Source organism: Eptesicus fuscus, chromosome 6 (genome assembly GCF_027574615.1).
Source record: "Eptesicus fuscus isolate TK198812 chromosome 6, DD_ASM_mEF_20220401, whole genome shotgun sequence".
In the NCBI taxonomy this organism is placed as follows: Eukaryota; Metazoa; Chordata; class Mammalia; order Chiroptera; family Vespertilionidae; genus Eptesicus; species Eptesicus fuscus.
Window position 1 is genome coordinate 97,961,622 of NC_072478.1, and position 23,531 is coordinate 97,985,152.

The window sequence follows — 23,531 nt, forward strand, 5'->3', positions numbered from 1 at the left end:
ATTATGATATTTTAATATCTCCATTAAGAAAAACACAGATTCTGCCATAAATCATTTAAAAAAGTGATTCTTGTGGTCTGGCTGGTGTAGTTCACTTGTTGAGCCTCAACCCATGAACCAAGAGGTCATGGTTTGATTCCTGGTTAGAACATTTGCTTGGGTTGCAAGCTCGATCCCCATTATGGGCATGTGGGAGGCAGCTGACTGAAGATTCTCTCTCCTTGATTTTTCTAACTCTTTCTCCCTCTCCCTCCTCTCTCTGAAATCAATAAAAACATTTTTTTAAAAAGAAATACACCAGTCTGCTTCTCTGGGGCTTCATTTCCTTAAAAAAATAATAAACAAAAGTGATTCTTGTCACATAAATCACAAAAAAAAAAACAACTCAAAACAAATTTCACACAGTTAAAAAGAGTTTCTTCTTTCACTTATAGAACTGCCTTTTGAATTAATATACCTACACTAACTAGGCTTTATTGTATTGCTTACATTTGTTCTTCTACTAAATAATGAGGGTAATTTATTGTCACACTTTGTCACAATGTACCTTTTATATCTTTGTAGGGCCCTGATTTTGATATTTTTGTACTTATTAGGAGGTCTTTATAATATCATCAATCCCTGAGGTGTAATTCTTTGTGTTCATCCAGATGTTATTAAAAAATATTAAATATACTTTTAGTAGCTTTTTATTTAAAATAAACACAATCATTACTGCCATTTTTTAAGAATATGCCATAGCAATTTTAGATTGAAAGGGCGTGGGTGTATATTTGCTGAGTTAAATCAGTTTTTTATAACAGGCATTTGGAAATAAAAGAATACAAGTACTATATAGTATTGAGAACACCCAAGTAAATGGATCGAATTTTCTTTGTCATAGATCTAGAAAAGTAGAAGTAAATTATATTAACAATAAGGTAGTTTGAGAGATAATACAGTTGGGAGATTTTCAAGTCCCTTTTATATGATAGCAGGTTTTTAAGAATCCTATCAATTGAGGGAGAAAAGTAAAACCTGTCTCTAAACAACATAAATATTTGCTGATGTTGCTATAAAACATATTCACTTACTTTACATTCTTATTTTAGGCCATCTAACTATTTCTCATCCATATTTATATCCCATTGTAGGGACTAAATCAGGTAAAGACAAAAATTCCATAGAAATAACTTTTAAAAATCATACTGCATGATTTTTTCTCCAAATATAAACATCAGTAAAAGTTTGGAAAATGTGCAACTTAATCTGGTTCCTAAATCTGAGTACACAGAGTACCCACTCATCGAATAATTTATGCCATTTCAAATTGTCCCATTTTGAATGATAACTTTTTAAAGGAAAAAAAAAAAAGAACACCTGAGTTTGTTAACACGTTTTTAAAACATTATGTAAGGCAATTCCCTGTGTATTTCATATAAGCAAAGGAATGCCTAGAAGAGAGGAATAGAACTATTAGGCATTTTAACTTACTTCCTAGGTTGTTTGAGGAAATTGTTTTGGTTGATAAGACTTGAGATCAGTAATCATTGGATCAGTAATCATTAGCATAGACATTAGGTGAGCACATACATTTGAATTATATTTTTATTTCTATTTCTGATGAAATGTTCTTTATTTTTTGTACCTCAACTATCCTATATAATACACGGCCAGCCACCATAAGCATAACAATTGGAATGAACAGAGACCAGAACCACCATGGCCCCTCGCTGGGCTGGCTCCACCCCCAAAAAAGCGGTTAGGGGCGATCAGGCAGGCAGGCAGAGTGGTTAGGGGTGATCAGGTAGGCAGACCAGTGGTTAGGGGCGATCAGATAGGCAGACGGCCCCTTGCAGGGCTGGCCCCTCCCCCCAGCAAAGAAAGAGGGAGGCCCATGCCAGCCAATCCATCACACCCCACGCCTGTCGCCTGCATAGGGAGGCCACCAGTGGCAGGGGAGGGGAAGGGCAGCGCTGCACAGATGGGAAGCTGTGACAGTGGTGGGGGTAGGGCCAGCTGCCTGCGTCCGGGGGAAGGAAAGCCCTAATAGGCCCTGATCTCAGGCCAGGCCTAGGGACCCTACCCAAGGGGTCCCGGATTGTGAGAGGGTGCAGGTCGGGGTGAGGAACCCCTGAGTGCACAAATTTTCATGCACTGGGCCTCTAGTACATATATAAAAAGAATGGAAACACGTATATTTTTTTTCTGATCAGTTCAATGTATCAGCATGACATTATCTCAAGAAAATGTAGATATACTGCTTATATTAGTTCCTTACCATGTACCAAACTACTTGAAAATGTAGAGCTTAAAATAATAAACAAATCAATAGTAATATAAATGTCCCACTTTTTAAAAATGGGAAAATATTCGAATAGTCATATGTCCAAAGATATGCATATGGCCAATAACCAGAGAAAGTTGCTCAACATGATTAGTCATTAGGGAAATACAAATCAAAACTACAAGGAGATACCACCTTACATCACTAGGATGGCAAATTTCCAAAGCAGATAATAAATTTTGTCAAGAATGTGGAACAATTGGAACCATCACATGCTATTGGTGGGAATGTAAATGGTGCAGCCACTTTGAGAATCAATCTGTCAGCTCCTCAAAAATTTCAACGTGGAGTTACCATATGATCCAGCCATTTCATTCCTAGGCATTAACCCAGGAGAAATGATGCAGACATGGAAATGTGTCCTCTAAAAAACGTATACGTGATCAAAGCAACATTATTTTCACTAGCCATAAAATGGAAACAACTCAAATATCCCTCTATAGATTAATGGATACACAAAATATGGTACAGCATATCCGTAGAGTACAGTATGATTTATTAAAATAAAAAGGAGAAATACATGCTACAACATGGATGGCCCTCAAAAACATTATCTTAAGTAAAATGTCAGCCACAAAATACTGCACATAATATTATTCCATTTCCAAGAAATGTCTGTAGTAGGTAAATAGGTATAGAGCCAAAAATAGAGCCGAAACCGGTTTGGCTCAGTGGATAGAGAGTTGGCTTGTGGACTCAAGGGTCCCAGGTTCGATTCCGGTCAAGGGCATGTACCTTGGTTGCGGGCACATCCCCAGTAGGAGGTGTGCAAGAGGCAGCTGATCGATATTTCTCTCTCATCGATGTTTCTAGCTCTCTATCCCTCTCTCTTCTTCTCTGTAAAAAATCAATAAAATATACTTAAAAAAAATAGATCAGTGGTTGTGGGAAGTAGGAAGTGGGGGGGGTGGGGCAGGGTTAGGGAGTGGGAACAACTGATTTTGGATAAACTTATTTTTTAGGGTAATAAAAATGTAAAATTAGATTGTAGAAATAGTTGCACACCACTTTAAATATATTGAGAACCACTGAATTGGACATTTCAATTTAGCCAATTGTGTGATATGTAATTACATCTCAGTAAAGCTGTTGTAATAACATCAACAGGCACTTATTATCTGACATTTGTTTTGCGTATGGAATTTAGGAGCAGCTTCTCTGGTTGGTTCTGGCACGGTGTCTTCCATAATACTGTAGTCAAAAGGTCGCCTGAAGGCTTGACTGGGCTGGAGAATTCACTTCCCCATTTGGCTCACTCACATGACTGTCATCAGGAGGGGCCTTGGTTCCTTGACTAGAGTGTCTCTCCACAGGACAACTTGAGTGTCCTCATGACATGGCAGATGGCTTTCCACAAAGCAAGTGATCAGTAAGAGGAACGCAGGAGCCCCATTGTCTTTTATGATCAAACCTCAGAAGTCACACATTGTCATTTCCACAATGCCCTAATTGCTACACAGGCCATCTCTATTCGCTGTGGGGAGGATGCAAACAAGACTGCGACTTGTAGGAAGTGAGGATCAAATTAAAGTGCATATTTTACAATAAAAATATTTGAAATTGGGACAACTCCATAGGATTTGATATGTATTCCCTATGGTATTACTAATGGCTTTTTAAGCCATATTTCCCAATGTAATTCACTCTATAGAAGGAATCATTAGAATATTATCATATTTGCAACACCTACAATAAAAGGATCTCAGGCTATTATTCCCTGATTCCCAAGGAATTTCACTTTTTTTTTTTTATGGCAACTGAGATGTGCAGAGAATTATTAACTATGAGGATTTTTTTTAATTGGACAAGATAACAAGGTTACTTAAATTAGTTGTTTCTAAATTTCAGTGCTCTAAGAAAAGCAATTATTTAGCAAGATTTTATTTACATATTTTCCCCTGTGGTTTGCAAGCCTGAAAGCTGCTGACATTTGTATTTTTTACTTTTTTATTTTTAAATGGTACTTGAATTTAGTTTAGGGTCACTGCATACACAGAATTAAAGGTAACTGTGATAAGATAGTGTGTGTCCCTAAGTTTTCTTCTTGTTCTCTCTTATGTCACATGGGAAAATAACTATATGTTGCCCATTTTGCTTTGAATACAAATGGGCTGAGGAGGGATATAGATAATTAGGGAAAGGGGCCAATTATGTGCACTATTTCGTTTCTAATACAGTCATATACTGCATATAATGATGTTTTCCATCAACCATAACCATCAAATACCATCTGAAACAGGTACTATTATTATACCCAATTTAAGGATAGGAATACCTGAGCCTTAAAGATTAAATGTTTAGTCTGAGCAATGAGTCTGATTCCAGAATCACTGCTCTTAATCATTATCTATATATATAAAAGCCTAATATGCAAAGTGTCCCCTCAGGAGTTCAACAAACAGAGAGTTTGATCGCTCACTATGACATGCGCTGACCACCAGGGGGCAGCATGGAATGAGAAAATAACTATATGTTGCCAATTTTGTCACATGAGAAAATAACTATATGGAAGGGAGGCCCCAGCTGGCAGCTGGCAGTTGCTAGGGACTCTGCCCATGAATGAATTTCATGCACTGGGCCTCTAGTATGATAATAAAATTTTGAGACATATAGTCACCGTTGTTCAAAGGTTCACCACAGGTTATTACTAATCTCTGTCATTAACATCTCTTCATACAGATGTGGGCACACTTTCTGGTCAATCTACTTGCACAGTGACAACTCACTGCAAATCACTCCTTCTCTACTGTAAAAAGCACACTACCTAACACATGCTCTGCTATCCCAAGTCCCATTGTTGAGTATTCAGTGAACTGGAAAGCAGAAATGGGTGGGAAGTCTTGTATTTTGCCTGTCCAAAGACTTTAAAACTACAATATATTCAATGATACAGCACCGCACCTAAGGTCACCTCTTCCTATCTATGACTTGGCCCACCTCCCTAAGAACTTCTCTCTCCCAAATCCTCAGTGCAGTTCTGGGCCACTTACTAGTAACTATGGGGATACGTTCCGAGAAATGCATCCTTAGGCAATTTCGTCACTGTCGGACATCAGAGACTGTCCTGACACATCCCTGGATGGCGCAGCCTACTACATCGAGGCTATGTGGTAGAGCCTATTGCTCCTAAGGCCTCCAAGCCTTTCCGGATGTTACTACCCAAAACAACAGAGGTTAACTAAAGCACAAGAGAAAAGGATTCAAGGAAGAGACAAGGTAAACAGATGTTTGAGGATGCTGCGGGGGTAAACAGCATAATGTTTCACAGTAAAGTGTGTGTGTGTGTGTTTTTCCTAAAGTAGATACAGTACACTGTAAAACAATAAAAGATATAGGATAGTAAATACGTAAACCAGTAACATCGTCGTCATTTGCTATCATGATCAAGTATATGCACTGTACACAATTGTACTGTACTTTCAAACAACTGGCAATGAAGTGGGTTTGTTTACATCAGCATCAAGGCAAACAGTGGGATAACGAGTTCCCATGCTACGACGTCACCATGGCGATGACGTCACCATGTCTCGGCATAAGGACAGTACAGAGGCATTGCGACAGGTACAGCACAATGACGGCTACGTCAGGACAGCGACAACGTCACTAGCCACAGGGATATTTCAATTCCGTCGTCATCTTATGGGACCAGTGGCGTATTTGATGGTTGTGATTGACCAAGAACATTATTATGTGCAGCGCATGACTGGATTAGAAGTGAAACAGTGCGCGCACCTGGTCCTTATTGTCTGTATCCCTCCCTCAGCTGTTTGTCGTCAGAGCAAAATGGGTGAGTGCCCTGAGGTCAGGAATAAAGTTGAAAAATTTTTGTTCAAGATTTTTCACAGCACAAAGGATCTAAATGCAGCAAAAAAATCTATATAATGGCCCTGGCCGGTTTGGCTCAGTGGATAGAGCATCGGCCTGCGGACTGAAGGGTCCCGGGTTCGATTCCAGTCAAGGGCACATGCCTGGGTTGCGGGCTCCATCCCCAGTAGGGGGCGTGCAGGAGGCAGCCGATCCATGATTCTCTCTCATCATGGATGTTTCCGTCTCTCTCTCCCTCTCCCTCTCCCCTTCTCTCTGAAATCAATAAAAATATATTTTAAAAAAAAATCTATATAATGGATCAATTTGGGCAAGGGGGTGCCTATTAAAGCGAAAGTCCGTTATGTAATAAAGTAGGGTTTCCAAATGAACTCATGTTTAAAAAAAATTGACAAATTAGTTTGCCTGTTTTTACTTATGTAGACATGTTTGTGTCATCAAGATTAAGTATGTATGAAAAGTTTAATTTCACAGAATGGTTTTCTATATGCATTACAGTCATTATAAGTTTATACTGAATAGGTCTAGTAAATGCGTGCATTCACCGGTCTCTGCGAGTAAACAAATGCACACGGGTGGGGCCTGGCTTAGCGCAGGTTGGAATATCCACTGGCTGGCAAGTGTTAACACTCCACATGACAACAGAACCAATGACCTCAGCCACATGTGTGATCATGTGCTAATCATTAGCTGAATACGATTTAAATATGTAGACTCTAGTTGTAGATATGTAATATTTATTTATGTTGGTGAGATTACTACAGTGTTTTTTCTAATATATGGCATATTTGTTAAAAGTGACAATGAATTAATAATAAAAAATAACCTGTTATTTTAATTATAAGCACATCTTAGTTAAAAGCATTTTAAAATTAACAGGGTGTTAATTTTCACACACGACATACGGACTGGAAATTCTGTCTGTTAAATCCAAAGTCTGTTAAATCCAGGACCCCAAAATTAAAGGTTTACTGTATATCTGTCACTTTGCTTGTTAATTGAAAGATAGGTACAGGAAGCTGTAATACTGCTGCTTATAAAAATACTAAGGTAATAATAAAAACGTGGAGTGACTAATTGTGTGCAAATTAAACACCAGTAAAATATACCACTAGCCACCTCCAGACAAGCCTCATTTTCATCAGAAAGAAAAATTCTTGCTATTAATTTTACCTTGCAGATGTTTTCAAGTGGACATTTGCAGGTAGAGGTATCAGTCTAAGCCAGTGTCCCTCACCCTGGCTGCCCATTAGAGGCATGCCAATGCCCATGCCAATTGTGGGACAACGGAAGCAGGTTCTCTGGGCTGGAACTCACACAGGGTATTTAGAAGCTCCCAAAGGATTGATTCTAATGTGTAGCTGGGCTTGAGAAACTACTAATCACACATGTGTGAACATAGATTGAGCAATAGAGTGTTTGATAACTGTGCAGAATTGAAAGCAGTAGTCACATACTCCCCCCCCCCCCCCTTCTTTTAACTAAGGTTACTGATATTCTCAACTTCCAGGTATGAAAGGATGCTAGCAAATATTTTTGACATTACTTTCATGATGACTATATTTTATTGGACTTTTGGTTCTTATATGACCTCTGCTCACAGAATCTATATCAAAAAAACAGTCATATGATAGAAGTTTAAAACACTGTTTAGAAAATTGCAAAGCATTTTCTCCTGCAGAATTCTTCATCGCAGCCTCACTGAAGCCCTAGATTTGGTGAGGGGAGAAAGAGTAGATTAATCAGTCTGTGGGATCATTTATTTTTTATCCTTTCTCTGGAAGCTATCAGCAGGGGCACCTACGTAGGAGACTTATTTTTGTAATGTGAACAATTGTTCTTTAGGAGTGAGAATCTGTTCCGCTGACAAAAGATGTGAGAAAGCTCAGGGTGCCCCCATGAACTGTCTGACACTTTGCACAAAAGGTAAATCTGCTAAAAATATATTTTTTAAATACTTGAAATTCTTTCCCAACATTTTCTGAAGTGCTGAAGAATGAGAAATCAACTTCTAGAAAAAGGCAAAAAGGACAGAAAAGCTAACAAGCCTCACAAGAAAGCAATTTTCTGAAGGAAAAAAAAAAAAGAGTCGTTTTCTAAAATTGAAGAGCATTATTCCTTCAAAGAAAATGTCTCAGTGTCCTTAAAAAAATATCAGTCCCAGTGAAAATCAAATTGTGTCATTTTTATCGAAGGAACCATAGATTTGTCAATTTTGTAATTGGCTTGGTTGGGTCATCCAATTTGACACCTGGTGGATTTCACCACCAGGCATTCTTATCAATTTTTTAATAAATTCCACAGATTGAGAATGGCAAATAATAAATTATATAGAGCTTGCAAAGTCAATATTTAATTTAACATAGACTTGGGGAAACTAACACTATACATACACATAATTCTATGGTTTGGGTTTAAAATTAAATGTCTTTATTATAAAAACTGAAAAGGATAAAAAAGAGATTAAGATATTGAAAGTCTTGAGACAGTAACAACTCACCTACCTCATCAGGCTAAAAGGTGAGTGCAGCAAATCAGCTCACTCATCTATGCAGGAAGCTACCTGGATGCCAAAAACAAGTCTCTTAATTTCTTGTTTGAATGAAAGCATGCCAAAGAGCAGTGCCGATGTGTAACTAACATAGGAATTGCAAAATGGGTATTCACTTGGCAAAGGATTTAAAATAATTTTTTAAAAAAACCTCATTCACAAAGAAGAAGAAATATCACTAATTATTGAATTTGGAAACATGAACTTTGGAGGACAACATTCTGATAAGATCATACTAGCTGCATTCTTAAAATGCTAACTTCAGTCCATTTTTTACATAAAATTAAGTCTTACTGATGTTTACAAGTTTAACGTATTCACAATTTAGTGCCCTATTGGATCTATAAAATATGGGTCTTTTATGTAAAATGTCATTTCTACTATCTGGTTTTACTGGAGAAACAGAAATGGCATAGATTTAAATATTGCATATTTGAATATTATAATTAATAACCTCAACCCACCAGCAAACTATGACCCAACATTTAGAATCTAAGCAAGCAAGCACCAAATATTTACAAAGCCACAGAGAATCAGTGAAATTGAGAAACTGAGTCTAAAAGTAATTGGATTATTAGTGCCTGGATTAAAGGGACCCTACCTCACTGTACCTCACTTTTGTTTGCGCAACAAACAAAAAGTATTTGTACAATAGCTATATGATTGAATGTAATTGGTTTTCTTCTCACTAGTCTCAATTTTGAGGACTGTTACTGTTTGTTTTCGTAAAATTATGTGTATCTCTTTTGTAACCCTAGATACTTTTTAAAAAGTTGAAGTTTTTAGAAATTTAAACTGTTCAATTTTTTAAAAGTTGAGGTTTTTAGGAAAAATAAGAGTTATACTAATAGAAATTAGTAGAGTCCATTAAAATAGGGAAAGTGGAGTTGTGAGATGAGTGGTTTTGGAAAATAACTTTAAACACAAAAAGTATTGAACATTCACTTCTTGGTTCAAATCACGTGTAGATCAAGGCAAGCTATATAAGTAGATTCCACCTGGAAGGGGTCTCCTCATGGGACTGCGGCCTTTGGCTTAGAAGTCCTGAGTTGCCTAATCTCTTCTGTTCCCCGTCTCTGGCTTTCAGGATCCTATCCTCTCATAATATTTTTTCTCTCCTCAGTAAAATATGCACCCTCTGTTTACTCTGACATTTAACCTCTGCAAACCGATGCAGTGAATCTAATGGTAGGAATGTAAACATTCTGTTGTGCCTCTCACATCATATTAATGTAGGTAGCTGCCTACAGAGACGTGGATAGCTGGTCTTGCCAGGGTTTTGGGAAAGAAACACAAGAGGAATTATGACACCAAAATCCGCAGAGTGAAATATAGTAAGAAAGAAAATATAACTAGATGAACATAGCTACCAAAGTCATTAGTCAGTGACAGATATACATATACCTTCCAGCAAGTATCTATTACATTTGTTGACTGAATAGCAAGGTACAATTTAAGGTCAAAAGCACCAAGCCAATGCAGAAAGCAAGTCAGACAAATGGGCAGTGAGTTTCGGCCACCATTAAAAAACCAAGCAGTTTAGCCCGGCTGGAGTGGCTCAGTTGTTGAAGGTCGAACTATGAACCAGGAGGTCACAGTTTCATTCCCAGTCAGGGCACATGCCCAGGTTGTGGGCTCGATGATCCCCAGTGTGGGGCATGCAGGAGGCAGCCGATCAATGGTTCTCTCTCATCATTGATGTTTTTCTCTCTCTCCTCTCACTTCCTCTCCCTGAAATCAATAATATATATATATATATATATATATATAAAAGAGGTTAGTGCTCCTGACTAAGTGGGCAGGTATTGCATGTTTTAAAAATTCTTATGGCACACTGGTTGAAAATCAGTGTTCTAGACTAATTCGTGCATGTCTCATATGCCCTGATTCCCTGACCAAGTTTCTGAGTAATATTCAGGGGAGGGGAAAAAAACCAAAAACCTTAAATGACCACTCCTTAAATTATGCTTATTGGACACTACTGTCCCATGATATTTTGATAGGTGGTTCCTTAAAAAAAATGTGCCTATGGTGAAAAACATATGACTAAAGAGAAGTAAAAGGTTAAAAAGAAGGAGAATATTTTTTCAGCACATATAAAAAATGTAATATGTGTAAATTGGCCCCAAATTGTGTAGCCATATGATGTTTATAAAATGTTACTTTCATATATTTCAAGGGTCGTTTATATTTATTAGAGTGCTTTAGACTAAATTGAATTCTGAGTACTAAATGAGGTAACAAGTGACTAATTCTCTAAATTTTTGAAAAATTGAAGACTAAATTTAAATACTTTAAAAGCATTTTTATTCGCATGCTATTACGCTACTTTTTCTTACTTTACCACATAGCCAACGATGATTAGCAGTTTTCCTAATCCAAGTTTCTGCCTCTTCATTAAGAAAATATGAATGCCTCTAATGGCATTTTCTTTGTGCCCTGCTTTGCCAGAGCTCCTGAAGAAATTCAGCTAAACCTGAGATCTAAACTCTATCCACCCTACAGGCTGCGGAGCAGACATCTCATATAAGAGAGATTTATGTGGTCTATCGCCAAAATTTAGTTTTTCAACACAGTTATTAATCAGCCTGTTGATCCTAATATTTCTGAATGAGACAATTTTCTGTAAGCCAAGAAACCTTTGCCAAATTAGGAGTGGGCCACCTGTCGGGGGCAGAGGGAATGGGAAGGTGCAGATATTAAACATGGCCAAAAAAATGAATTACTTCTGGAAGAACTGGAGAAATTGTTTAAATATTTGAAGTTTTCAAAATGACCCGGGTCTGAGGGGAGTGTGTGTGTGTGTGTTCTTTATCTTCTCTGTTTCCCCTTTTACTGCTCCTTCCCCGCCTCCCCATTCCCCACTCTCCTCCTCCAACACCTTCACTACTCCTATTACCAAACTTCTTGCCTGAACTGTCTGATTTCCCATACAAATTGATGTGTTGGTGTTTGTTTTCACACCATCTTCTACTTATTATTTAAATGCTCTCTTCCTAAGGGGGCGTGAGACATATTTATTTGCATTCAGAATGTGAGCCAAAATAGAAACTGGAATTGCCTGTTTACAAACTTTAAACTTTGGATGAGGAAATGGATTGTGAGCAGATGTCAAGTATGTCAACACTGTAGTTGTGTTTTAAGGAGAGAAATAGGTTTAAGCAAACATTTCAAGCATTTTTGCCCCATTAAAATTCCTCCATTGTTTTTATATTTGTAGGCTTCAGGGTAGGATCTATATATTTTTATTTTTTGTTTCCTTTTTGTGTTCTCCTGCAGTGAGCCCAACAGTTAATTTTTTTTACAGTCTTAATGTTTTCTTCTAATTAGGATTAGTATTGTGTTTGTGATTTTTCCCCCTTCATATCATTATCTCCTTCCTCTTATAAATTAATAGAGGCCTGGTGCACGAAATTTGTGCACGGGGGTGTGTGTCCCTCAGCCCAGCCTGCACCCTGTCCAATCTGGGATCCCTCAAGGGATGTCTGATTGCCCTTTTAGGCCTGATCCCGGTAGGATCGGGCCTAAATGGGCAGTCAGACATCCCTCTCACAATCCAGGATTGCTGGCTCCCAACTGCTTACCTGCCTGCCTTCCTGATTGCCCCTAACCACTTCTGCCTGCCAGCCTGATCACCCCCTAACCACTCCCCTGCCAGTCTGATTGATGCCTAACTGCTCCCCTGCCAGCCTGTTTGCCCCTAACTGCCCTCCCCTGCAGGCCTGGTCAACCCTAATTGCCCTCCCCTGCAGGACTGGTCACCCTTAACTGCCCTCCCCTGCAGGCCTGGTCCCCCCTAACTGCTCTCCCCTGTAGGCCTAGGTCACCCCCAACTGCCCTTCCTTGCAGGCCCTGTCGCCCCCAACTTCCCTCCTCTGCTGGCCTGGTCACCCCAACTGCCCTCCTCTGCAGGCTTGATTGCCCCCAACTGCCCTCCCTTGCAGGCTTGGTCTCTCCCAACTGCCCTCCCCTGCTGGTCATCTTGTGGCAGCCAACTTGTGTCCACATGGGGGCAGCCATCTTTGACCACATGGGGCAGCCATCTTGTGTGTTGGAATGATGGTCAATTTGCATATTAATATTTTATTAGATAGGATGATATCTATATCAGTTGAGATAACTGGGCCGCAGTTCTAATCTGTGTCACAATCATTATTTGATAGGTATTTCTGCATGCATATTTAGATGTTAGAAATGCTTAGAATCTAGACAATATAAGCTAGCCACATCTATTAGAGAATCTGTACTCATCTTCTTGATATATTGGTGGGAGAAATATGATCTGACTTCATTAAATGAAAGAGAGGGTAAGTGAAACTGTGTCATGTGATCTGTATTAAATAAACTTCCATTTAAATGACACATTGTCAGAAATAACTAGTAAATGCAGATAAATATGTAGGATTCTTTCACAATGAATAGATTTTTGGTTGATTTCCAATAGGAACAATAAGTGGTGTAATATGAAATGTCATTCACATGTACCCTTTTAAAAAGTTTGACCAATAGCATGTCTTGCCAAGTATCTCTAAAATTTACAAGTTAATTAATCAATCTCTCTATATAAAAGCCTAATATGCAAATTGTCCCCTCGGGAGTTCGACCAGGAGAGTGGGAGTTTGATCACTCACTATGACATGCACTGGGGGCAGTGCGGAATGAAGGAAGGCCCTGTTCAGCCCTGATTGCTGGCCAGGCCTAGGGACCCTACCTGTGCACGAATTTTGTGCATTGGGCCTCTAGTTAGTAATAAGTGGACAAGGGAGGTAATCAAATTTAGTGGTTTTTTTTTTTTTTTTTTTTCATTTTAAAAATAATATCTGTGCCTTCTTTTTTATTGACTTGTAATGAGGATTAAATAAAATTATACATGTAGCCTGGCAGGGCCTCCCTCCCTTCTCGCGGCCACCTGCTAGTGCCAGGGCCTCCCTCCCTTCCCCAGGCTACCTGCCAACACCAGGGCCTCCCTCCCTTCCCTCAGCCACCTGTCACCACTGCTACCCTAACCCTCTCTCCCTTCCCCTGGCCGGCCTGCCCCCTGGTTGAACTCCTGGAAGAACTCCGAGCAAGGAAACAATTTGCATACTACACTTTTATTATATAGGATCATATAAAAGGGTTTTTAAAGAACTGTTGTGTAACTACACGTTTATTGGCCCGAATTGAACTCTTTTCAGTTTTAGTTCATTCAATATTGCTGTTTCTAGACCACTGATCAGGTCTTGAAATGTGAATAACTCAGTGTAATCCAATTTGATGGCAGAGTAGCTTAAATCTAGTGTTGATTTATAGGAACAAAGTCTACCTATAGGCTCAGCAAGTCTTCTTGTGGCAAGTAAAACACACGATTCACTTTCACCCACCATCTGCAGCATCTCATCTCTAACAGTTCTTTTTGTGTTTAAGGTAAAAATTAATTGTACTGGGGCTCTGAGTTAGGGAAACAGACCCCAGTGGTGACTAGTGTTCTCCCTCTATAACAGGACTAAAATCTGAAGAGTTACCACCACACTTATATATTTCAAACATGGGATTCTCCTCCCGCTGTCTCTCCTAAGAAAACTGGTTCAAAAACAGTTTATGTAGAGAATTATGCAAATCTGCTTGTCAAATCAATGAGTATACTTGAAGGACTTTGTTTCAGAACTTCATATAGATCTTAATACTTCATATGTGTCATTTTCACTATTTTGCTAAATTGCCTGTTGCATATGTTCATTAGATAAAAATAACTCATCTTGCAAAAGTATTATACATTCCTAAACATATTTAGGTTTGCCAGCATAGTTCCAAAATATGGAGGAGTTGGAAAGGAAGAGAGAAGGAAAGAAGGGAGGACAGGAGGAAGGGAGGAAGGGAAAGAGAAAGAAAGGAAGAAAGAAAGGAAGAAAGAAGGAAGGAAGGAAGGAAGGAAGGAAGGAAGGAAGGAAGGAAGGAAGGAAAAGCACACATGTGCATACATATGTGTATCCATATTTATATGGGTGCCTATATATATTACTCTGTGGACACAAACTGGTCCATTTGCAAACAGCCATCTTATCAGCACTGTAGATTAGCCAAATCCAAAAAAAAACTTGTGTCTTTGTTCAGTCTTCACAAAACAAAAGCTGGTTTCTTTACATATGTTATATATATATATATATATATATATATATATATATATATATATATATATACACTCATTTGATTTACATCCAAAAACACATACATTGAGATATCTTAAGATTAACTTAAGAAAACCTTTTATTAATAAGTTAAAAGTAAATTGGTAAAAATAATTTGGTAATACTTTCCTTAGGCCTCCAGTAAACCGATGCTCTATGAGGCATTCCCTGTATTGCTCAAAATCTGATAGTGATTTATGGGTGCAGGGCCTTTCTCTGAAACAGGGCATAGAAGTCAAGGTGAGGTTTGTCTCCTCACCTCCCCAGTCTGAGCTCGTTCAAGCTCTTGCTCTTCCCTCCTCCTGTATGACATTTTCAGTACCTGTGTCTCCTGTGTTCTAACTGCACTAATCCCTACACTTCCTTCAGCTCTTAGTTTTGAAGTCATTTTTCCCGGGAAGACTTCCTTGACCCTCTTCTCCCCTCCCACATTTAGGAAATAAGTAGCCTCCTCCTTAATAATCCACATCACCTGTCACTGTCACATTCACTTAATTGCATCTCTGCTCGTCCTTTACCCAGTCGCACCCGAAACTCTGGGAAGGCATAACCTAGAGTCTTGCTCTGCACTGTAACTGTGCATAATGGGCACGCACCCCATAAATAGGACCTTGCTCAGGTCTCCCCCTCCAGCTCCTCTCACCCCTGCCACTTTTTCTCAAGCAAAATGTAGCGGCATCCTTTTTACTGGGGAAAGCAATGGTTGAAACCAAACTGGTTTTGAATATATACTGGGAGACTTCTTCCTCCTCTGTGGCTACGTGCAGGTGTCCTAGCCTCTCCACCCTGTCCATGTATTCAGCAAGTTGACTGCTATAACAAGACATTCCTGTTTTATATTCCCGAGTGCACAACATCTGAGGCAAGTACAAGGTGACTTTGCTGTAACTCAGCAAGCAGTCTTTTCAAAAATGTCTTTTCCCCCCTTTTTAGGTCCTTCAAACACTGTCATTACGGGCTGAGAGGTGAAGATGCATTAGATAAGAAAATAGCAGGCAGGGACCCTGAAGCACTTTAAGAAACCTCAGTCTGCAGAGAATCCTAGTCCTGGCTCCAATCCTCAGGAAACCTGTTCTTTACCACAGGTGGGTCCATCAACCTGCATTTCTTTTCAGATTTTCTACAAATGCCCTTCAGAGGAGAGTTTTGTTTTCCCCTGATCTCTAAAATGTAAAAAGTAAAATTAACTTTTAAAATTGGAAATATCATACTGATGTTCTTCTAAATTGAATAATTTTATTTGGTAGGAAGTGTAGTAGTGTCTATTGCCTCTTTTTTTGAGGAATTCTGCAGGTGACTTTTCATTTGTTCTAAAGAAGGCTGTTTTAAATGATATAGTCTGTCAATAGCAATGTTGGTACATTTGCATCTAGCCACTAGATTTGTGAACATGAAGATTCTTGTTTTCTGGAAAAGGGGGCCATTCAGTTTGTGAAAACGGAGGCAGAAGTGTTTTTGGAGGTGTGAAGTAGATATAAATAATGGTCAATTACTCCTGTCCCATCATCTTCATGTGGGAGGTGGCCTCAGTGTGATAGGTGTTAAAGATAAAACATGCTATGACACTTGTTTAAGATGGCATGGCAGACTTCATGAAGGACCATGGCTGTTTATATAGGAAGCACTTCAGTGGGATTTTATAGTGAGGGAGAGAAAGTGGGCTCAGCTTCAAATACTGCATGCACAAGTAGATATTTATAGCCTATAGCCGAGGGGCAGGGTGGGGAAGCCAGTGAGTGGATAGGAAATTATAATGGGGAAATTCCAGGGGTAAGCAGTTTACATAAGAGGATTTTTGCTGAAGACAAGCTGAAGGGTGCACATTATCTGGGGGACCTCATCAGATATGGAGGTTGGGGGTTATGGTTACACTGACTTAGCAGGGTTCTTGCATAAAGTAAATTTTATAAGGAAGTGCACTGCTGTACCTAGAAGAAGATTCAGGAAACTGAAGTTTGATCAAGCAAAAAATCTTGATCAAAGGTAAGGCTTTTTGTTTGTTTTCTTGTGATTTTCAGACTTACAGAAAAGTCACCTCAGGTTACTGGTCCTTTTACTAAGAGTGCGATTTGTAAATTCCTCCATATATAATTTGGCTGGGCTTTTCTCCTCTCTTTTGGGATGTTTCTCATTAAGTTTGCCAATCTCCACAAGGAGTGAGAGGTCTATGAGACCTGAAAAGTGGGAGTTGGATATAGTTGAAGGTGATGTAGAAGCCATCTAAAGTCAGACTGCTGGAAGGATTGTGGGAGAAGAAACACCAGCCAGTCATGAGCTCAAGCCCTTGTCAGAAAGTTGCAACATGAGAGCAACTCCAAAATGAGTCTTCAGAGGAAAGCAGACAACTTAAAGATTTTACAAAACAGATACAGGAAGAGCAGGCCAAGTTTAGTCTTGCTCTGAGATAATTTCACTGTTGATTTTCTTGGAAAGTATGGGGAACTTTGGTTGTGTTTATCATAGAGTCTCTCACAACATCAAGACAAGGTGCTTAAGATCAAAGAACTATTCATCAGCATTGCCATGTTATTTAACTATTGATTCAATTAGCATGATTTATCACATGTACACATATACACACACACACATACATAGATACTATGTTTTTGCTATAATATTCACCTCACATGTTTTGAGAGGCTGGAGTTCTCCGTAGTCTCTGGGACTGCCGAGGAATACATCTGTAACTGTATCTTTCTTCCATTGCTTTTATGGTCTCCCACTCACAAATGCCTGGAAATGTAAATCTCTAAATATTAAAGATAAGTTTCTCATTGAGTTAGTATATGTCAGGGTGAACTAGTCATCTTCCCTAATTTTGCAGTTTTCTCAGTCTTTGTACTATTTGTATAAATTATTTTTTGCTCTCTCATCTCTCTTTCTAACCTGATTATATAATTAGTCATTTATGTTGTGTCTACTTTCAAGTAAAATCAAGTCTTTTACCCATCCTTTGCAGAATCCCACTGCAGCCTCCCACCTGCTCAAGCTTTCATGACTTCTTTTTCTTCTAAACTAACAGATTTTATTCCGAAGGGGTGTCCATCTCTTTACCCCCAAACTGAAATTCATTCAGAACCCAGATAAAATCATTAGATTTTTCTAAACAGCACTTCTGTTGTTTCTACCAGTTCAGAGGGTAGATGCATCTCATTAATTTTGGACATGAGGAGAACAGCATTTGCACCTCGGAGACCCCATGTTATCATTGCATACTTTTGTGCTTAGAAAGGACACCATTGAATATATCAGGAGTGAAATGATTACATTTTTAAAGGACACATATTCCCAGAAGTTTTTAAGTACTCATCCTATTAATTAATTAGAATTAATAACAAAATAACAAGGCCTTGGAGTTGCCAAGCCTCTGGAAAACTAGCAGGAAGGCAGAGGTGGAGGTTGGAAGACAATTTGGAGTAAATTTTGTTAAAGAATAAAAATTCAACTGAGTAAATTTTAAAGCTCTAATTGCTTTATTGAACAATTGATGAGTCAAGCAGTGGGAGATGGGATATCTTATAAGGCAGATGGTTTCCACTTCCTTTGGGGGATGGGGAGAGTCCATATGACACATTATCTCATTGATATTGATTAGGAAATTCTAGACCGACACAGTAAGATTACATTCCTGGAAAAGGCTGAAACTGCAGTGAGATCGGGTGTTAAATCTAGGTTCTTTGTCAAGGCTTTGGCACAAGTGACTCCATTTTGAGCCTGTGGTCTGCTCTTTAACGATTTCCAGTTAGAAAACAACCCCCGCACATGAAACTTTTTGGTCTTAAAGTAAAATACAATCTGACATGTGACAGTGTGAGAGAGAGCACAGGACCAAGAGTTTCAGATGATTTTGTGTTGATTTAAAAGGAGGAACAACATTCTTTTGTTTTTTAATTCAAAGTATAAACTTTTTTAATAGGTCTCTTTCCTAAAGGGAAAAGAGCTGCCTAGTTATACAATTTTATCACTGGCCCGGGGCAGTATAGTTTATGCCAGCCAATTAAAATAACAATGACTGAGGAGGTGCTAATGGAACTCCTACTGCTGGTGAGTCCCCACCACTCCTGGTGTGATTAAAACCCCTCAACTTGAGATTTTCTTACCAGGTATTTCACTGAGAACTTCAAAAGAAGCTGCACAGTAATTTGGAAGAGCACATTCTACTTATTCCCTTCATTTTCAAATTTTGTTCCTCTTGATACTTCATAGACTTCTTTCTACAGTATGATAGCCCGGGCTGTATCTTTCCCTATTCTTGTTGGAAACAGTTTGTGCCTGCCAAATTATCATTCTGTAGAAGCCATCACCATATTTGCCTTGGTCTGACAGGGGGACTGTGTGTGCCATTTTATTGAGAATGCGGAGATGTTTCCCTAATGGATTTTCAGAGTAAGCTGCTTTATTGCTGGCAGCAAAATGATCATTCCAAGCATCCTAACATGACATGTGAAAAAAAAAAACATCTCAATTATAATAGTGATTAACATATCTTTTGCATTTAAATGACTATGTTTTTTAAGAAGAGAAAATTGTACATTTGGTGGGTTGTTTGTATGGTCAAGTAAACATGTATCAGGCTGTGCAATCTAGTAATTAGGTGCATTTTTCTGCTTGTGACCCCACTGGAAAAGACTCTGAATGAAGTACTCTAGGGGCAAAATACTCCCACCTTGATTGTCATTTCAAAACATAGGACCTTGCATAGCAAAATTAGTGCTTATGCTTAAACATAGGATACGTTTGCCTAAGTGCTTGATTACAGGCAGTCCTCGGGTTACGTCGGACTCGACGGACGTCCTTTCATGGTTACGTTGCCATCTCCCATTTATTTATATAAAAAAAACTTCCATCATTTTGATGTATGTACATATGTGCTTTATGTTTATTATTATTTATTTACCACAAGTAAAGGTCAGGAATTGTTATCTTTCTTTTAATCTTTTTTTTTTACTGTGTCATTTCATTACTGCTGTGTATGTACTCATGTGAGTGACATAGGTGCTTAGGTAGGTGGGTTCCGACTTATGGCGAAAATCTCGTTACAGGGATCTCCGACGTAACCCGAGGACTGCCTGTACTTAAGCTAGAATAACGTATTTCAAATAAACTGTTAATTTTTAGTAGTATATACTTTATATTTTATGGATTTGTTTGCCTTATATTTTATTACCTTGGTATAATCTGTACTTTATTTAGAAAAAAAGAGAACTGTAGGACCTAGGGTATTTCTATGTTTATGAGAATTTAAGTATTTAGAGATTATTTAAAAGTACCGGTGTTGACCAATGTTCAAAGGAAGAAAAGCTGAAAATATGATGTGATATTCTACAGTTAAATATGGAAATTCAGGTATTGAAATTTTCAGCACATACAAGATTAAGTAAAGTTTATTTATGTGGTGGTATTATTTAATTTAATGGAAATTTGTAAATAATCATATCTGCTTTTTGCTAAAAACAAACAAACAAACAAAAAAAACCTGTCTAAATGTTACTATAAATTTGTTTACCAGTTCAATTGAAACGTGAAAATTGAACTTGAGCTCGTGGTGTTCGCTGGGCAGGATGCAAAGGTGGCTTCCACAGACAAAAGTTGGTATAGGAAAAGATGGAAATTTGTTGAGAAACAAGCACAGGCTCCCACACAGGGAGAGGGAGAGAGTCCCACCAAGTCCCTTTTTGTCTAGGTTTTATAAAGGTTGCAGTTCTTTGGTCTTGACATCCCCTCTGATTGGTCACTATAGCAGCGTCAGAGCTCAAACCCCACTTGAGGTTCCCCTCTTCTTCTCCCTTTTGCTTTTTATTCCCTTTGGCTTTCCTCTTGCCTCTCAGAATGAGTGTCTTCCTTTCCTTTATTCTGTAAATGCATACCTTCTGGCAGGTCCCTTAGTCTATGAATGCATGCCTTTTGCAGCTCCCAGCTTTGCAGCTCTGTGGTTCTCCCCCCATGGGCCCCCTAATTCCTAAAACTTCCTAAACCTGCCTATTTTACCCCTAAAAACTTCTTTCACAATGAATACAGATTTAATTTATTATGTCAGCTTGGTTGAGGCCTGAACTAAATCCAGCTCGCCTCCCATGAGATAAAAACCACCCTTGTTACTCTGGCCCCAACAGATTCCAGTGTTGTAGAGGACCTGTGGGAAATTTGATTTCAGACACCTCAATTTTCTTATTCTTTTTTATTTAACAGCTTCATGCTCTTGATAACTCCTAACTTTAAATATAAAAATGTAATTGGCTCCAAGACATTCAAGTAAGGCATATGTTTTAGTTGACTCCATTTTACTGAGGTGACAGGGGGAAAATTTGTTCTTTACTTCTAAAGAGGAGGGTAGTTCTGAGGAGCAGCTTTTGTTATTATGAGGATGTGAGTAAGTGGAATGTCATTTTGGGAGCTCAGTTACCATATATAATATTGCTATGTCAAGGGGTAGGGTAAAGGAGATTGGATGTTTTAGGATGAAGGAGAGAAAACACTAAGAAAGAGAGAAAGAAACTTTGAGAAAGGAAAGAATGATACAAAGAAATTTTGTTAGTTAGGTAGGTATAATACTTTCCTCCATTCATGTCTTCATAAAGCCATTAGTTAGAAAAAACTCATCAAAAGTTAGTCAACAATGCCATTGGAGTGTTATACTGTGATGTAACAAATATAATTTTGGTGTTCACCCCCATTTCTCGGCACATAGCTTCTAAAACTTTTGTATTTGCTTGAATGATAGGAGTGAGAAAAACATCTTGTTATTCACAATAAACCTTTTTCAACTATACCTCAGTTTATGAACCTCAAGGAGTTTCGGGGCTGAGGACTGAGTTAGTTACCAATGGTCAATGGTTTAATGAATCTTGCCTAAGTAATGGAACCTTCATAAAACCTTACCTGAAAAGGTTTGGAGAGCTTCCAGGTTTTGAACACATCGAGGTTCTGAAAGGGTGACACACTCAGAAAGGGCATGGATGCTCCTCACACACATACTCATACCTTGCACTATGTACCTCTTCATGTTGCTGTTCACCTGTATTCTATCCTTTGTAATACACCAGTAACTAACTGTAAGTGAACATTTCCTTGAGGTCTGTGCACTGTTAAAAGCTCATTATTGAACCAGAGGGGATCGTGGGAGCCCCTGATTTATCGCTAGATGAAGTATTATGAGAGGCCTGGGCTTTCAATTAGAATCTGAAGTCTGGGGACAGTCTTGTGGGACACAGCCCCTTATCCTGTGGCACTGAGCTAACCCCAGGCACTTTGTGTCAGAATTTCTCAGTGTGAGAGAAAAAACCCCCACACATCTGGTGTCAGGTGTGTTCCGAGCAGATGAAAAAGTCTTTTTGTTTTAGAGGAGAATTCAGAATTTGTGTTTTCGTTTGGTTTGTAAATGTATGCAGGTCTGGTGGCAGGAAGAGTTTAAGAGCAGGATGATAATTTTATTTTATTAATCTACATTCTGAAGATGACCTCTTCTCACTACCAATAGATGTGGTTCTGAATTTAGTTAAGGGATCAAATGGTATAAGTCTGAAATACCTAGGAAATGCATTCAAAATTAATATTAGAGGACATCTTCAGTAAGATTCCATTTAGTGGAGTGGATAGGTCTGTGGATTTTCAAACTGTATTCTTAGTGATTCTATTTTGCATTTATTGACAAAAACAGAGAGAGACAGAGAGAGCCAATAATTGTTATCTTGATTGATGAGTAGAAGGGAGAAATATAATGATAATTATTATAATTACTAGTAACCCATTTGCAGGAAGAATCCTGCAAGCGGCCGCTGCGGCCTGGTGCGCTGCTGCTGCCGCTGCCATTGCAGCCACCGCGCCTGCACCCCCGCGCCGCTGCCACCTGCCCTGCTCTGCCCCGCCCCTCTCCGCCCTGCTCCACCCCGCTCCGCCCCGCCCGGGCTTTCCCTCTGGCAGCCACCTTGCTTTCTGCTTTTCCTCCCACTTCCTTCTAAGTTGTCTTCAGTCTTCACTCCTCCCTCCCTCAGTGTATGCAAATTAACCGCCATCTTTGTTGGATAATTTGCATACTCACCCTGATTGGCTGGTGGACGTGGCTTTGGCTGGTGGGCGTGGCTTGGGCATAGCGAAGGTGTGGTCAATTTGCATATTACTAGTTTATTAGGTAGGATTATCACTGAACATTCAATGTTTTTTTAGACATTCAAGGAGCAATAGGTATTCTAAATATGTTGAAATATATTTAATAAATTACAATAATTTATAATACCTTTGATAGTTTAACAAATATATGTACTATTTTATATAGTTAATTCTTATGTCACTACCATTGATTAAAACAAAGTGTATTTAATATGGCTGTAGGAGTTGGGAATGGAGGCAAGGTGCAAAACAAGTACTACCTAAAGGTTATTATACTAGTGTCCCAGTGCACAAAATTCGTGCACAGTAAAAGGGAATTAATTAGAGGAAATATTTTAATATTGCTATTTGCCCTTTCTCTATAATAGAAGTGTCAGAGATAAAAGAAAATTAGTAAAATGTATATGAAAATCTCCCTCCTTTCAGAGACTGGGGCACACCGCAGGACCCAGAATCAAGTCCCCACCCACCCGCGCGCACCTTGAAATCATGCAACATCCAGACCCGTCCGGCCCCACCACAATCAAGCCCCACAGGGTGGGGGGTGCAACCTCAG

General features: G+C 38.9%; 1 long non-coding RNA gene across 3 annotated transcripts in view; it reads left to right on the top strand.

The window, feature by feature from the left end:
• LOC129149516 (uncharacterized) overlaps positions 1-23,531 on the top strand; it is a 1,442,660-nt gene that overhangs the window by 772,261 nt on the left and 646,868 nt on the right. For all 3 annotated transcript variants that reach the window (XR_008556439.1, XR_008556438.1, XR_008556440.1), the window contains exon 6: positions 15,803-15,954. This is a non-coding gene — a long non-coding RNA (uncharacterized LOC129149516). The remainder of the gene's footprint in view (positions 1-15,802; positions 15,955-23,531) is intronic.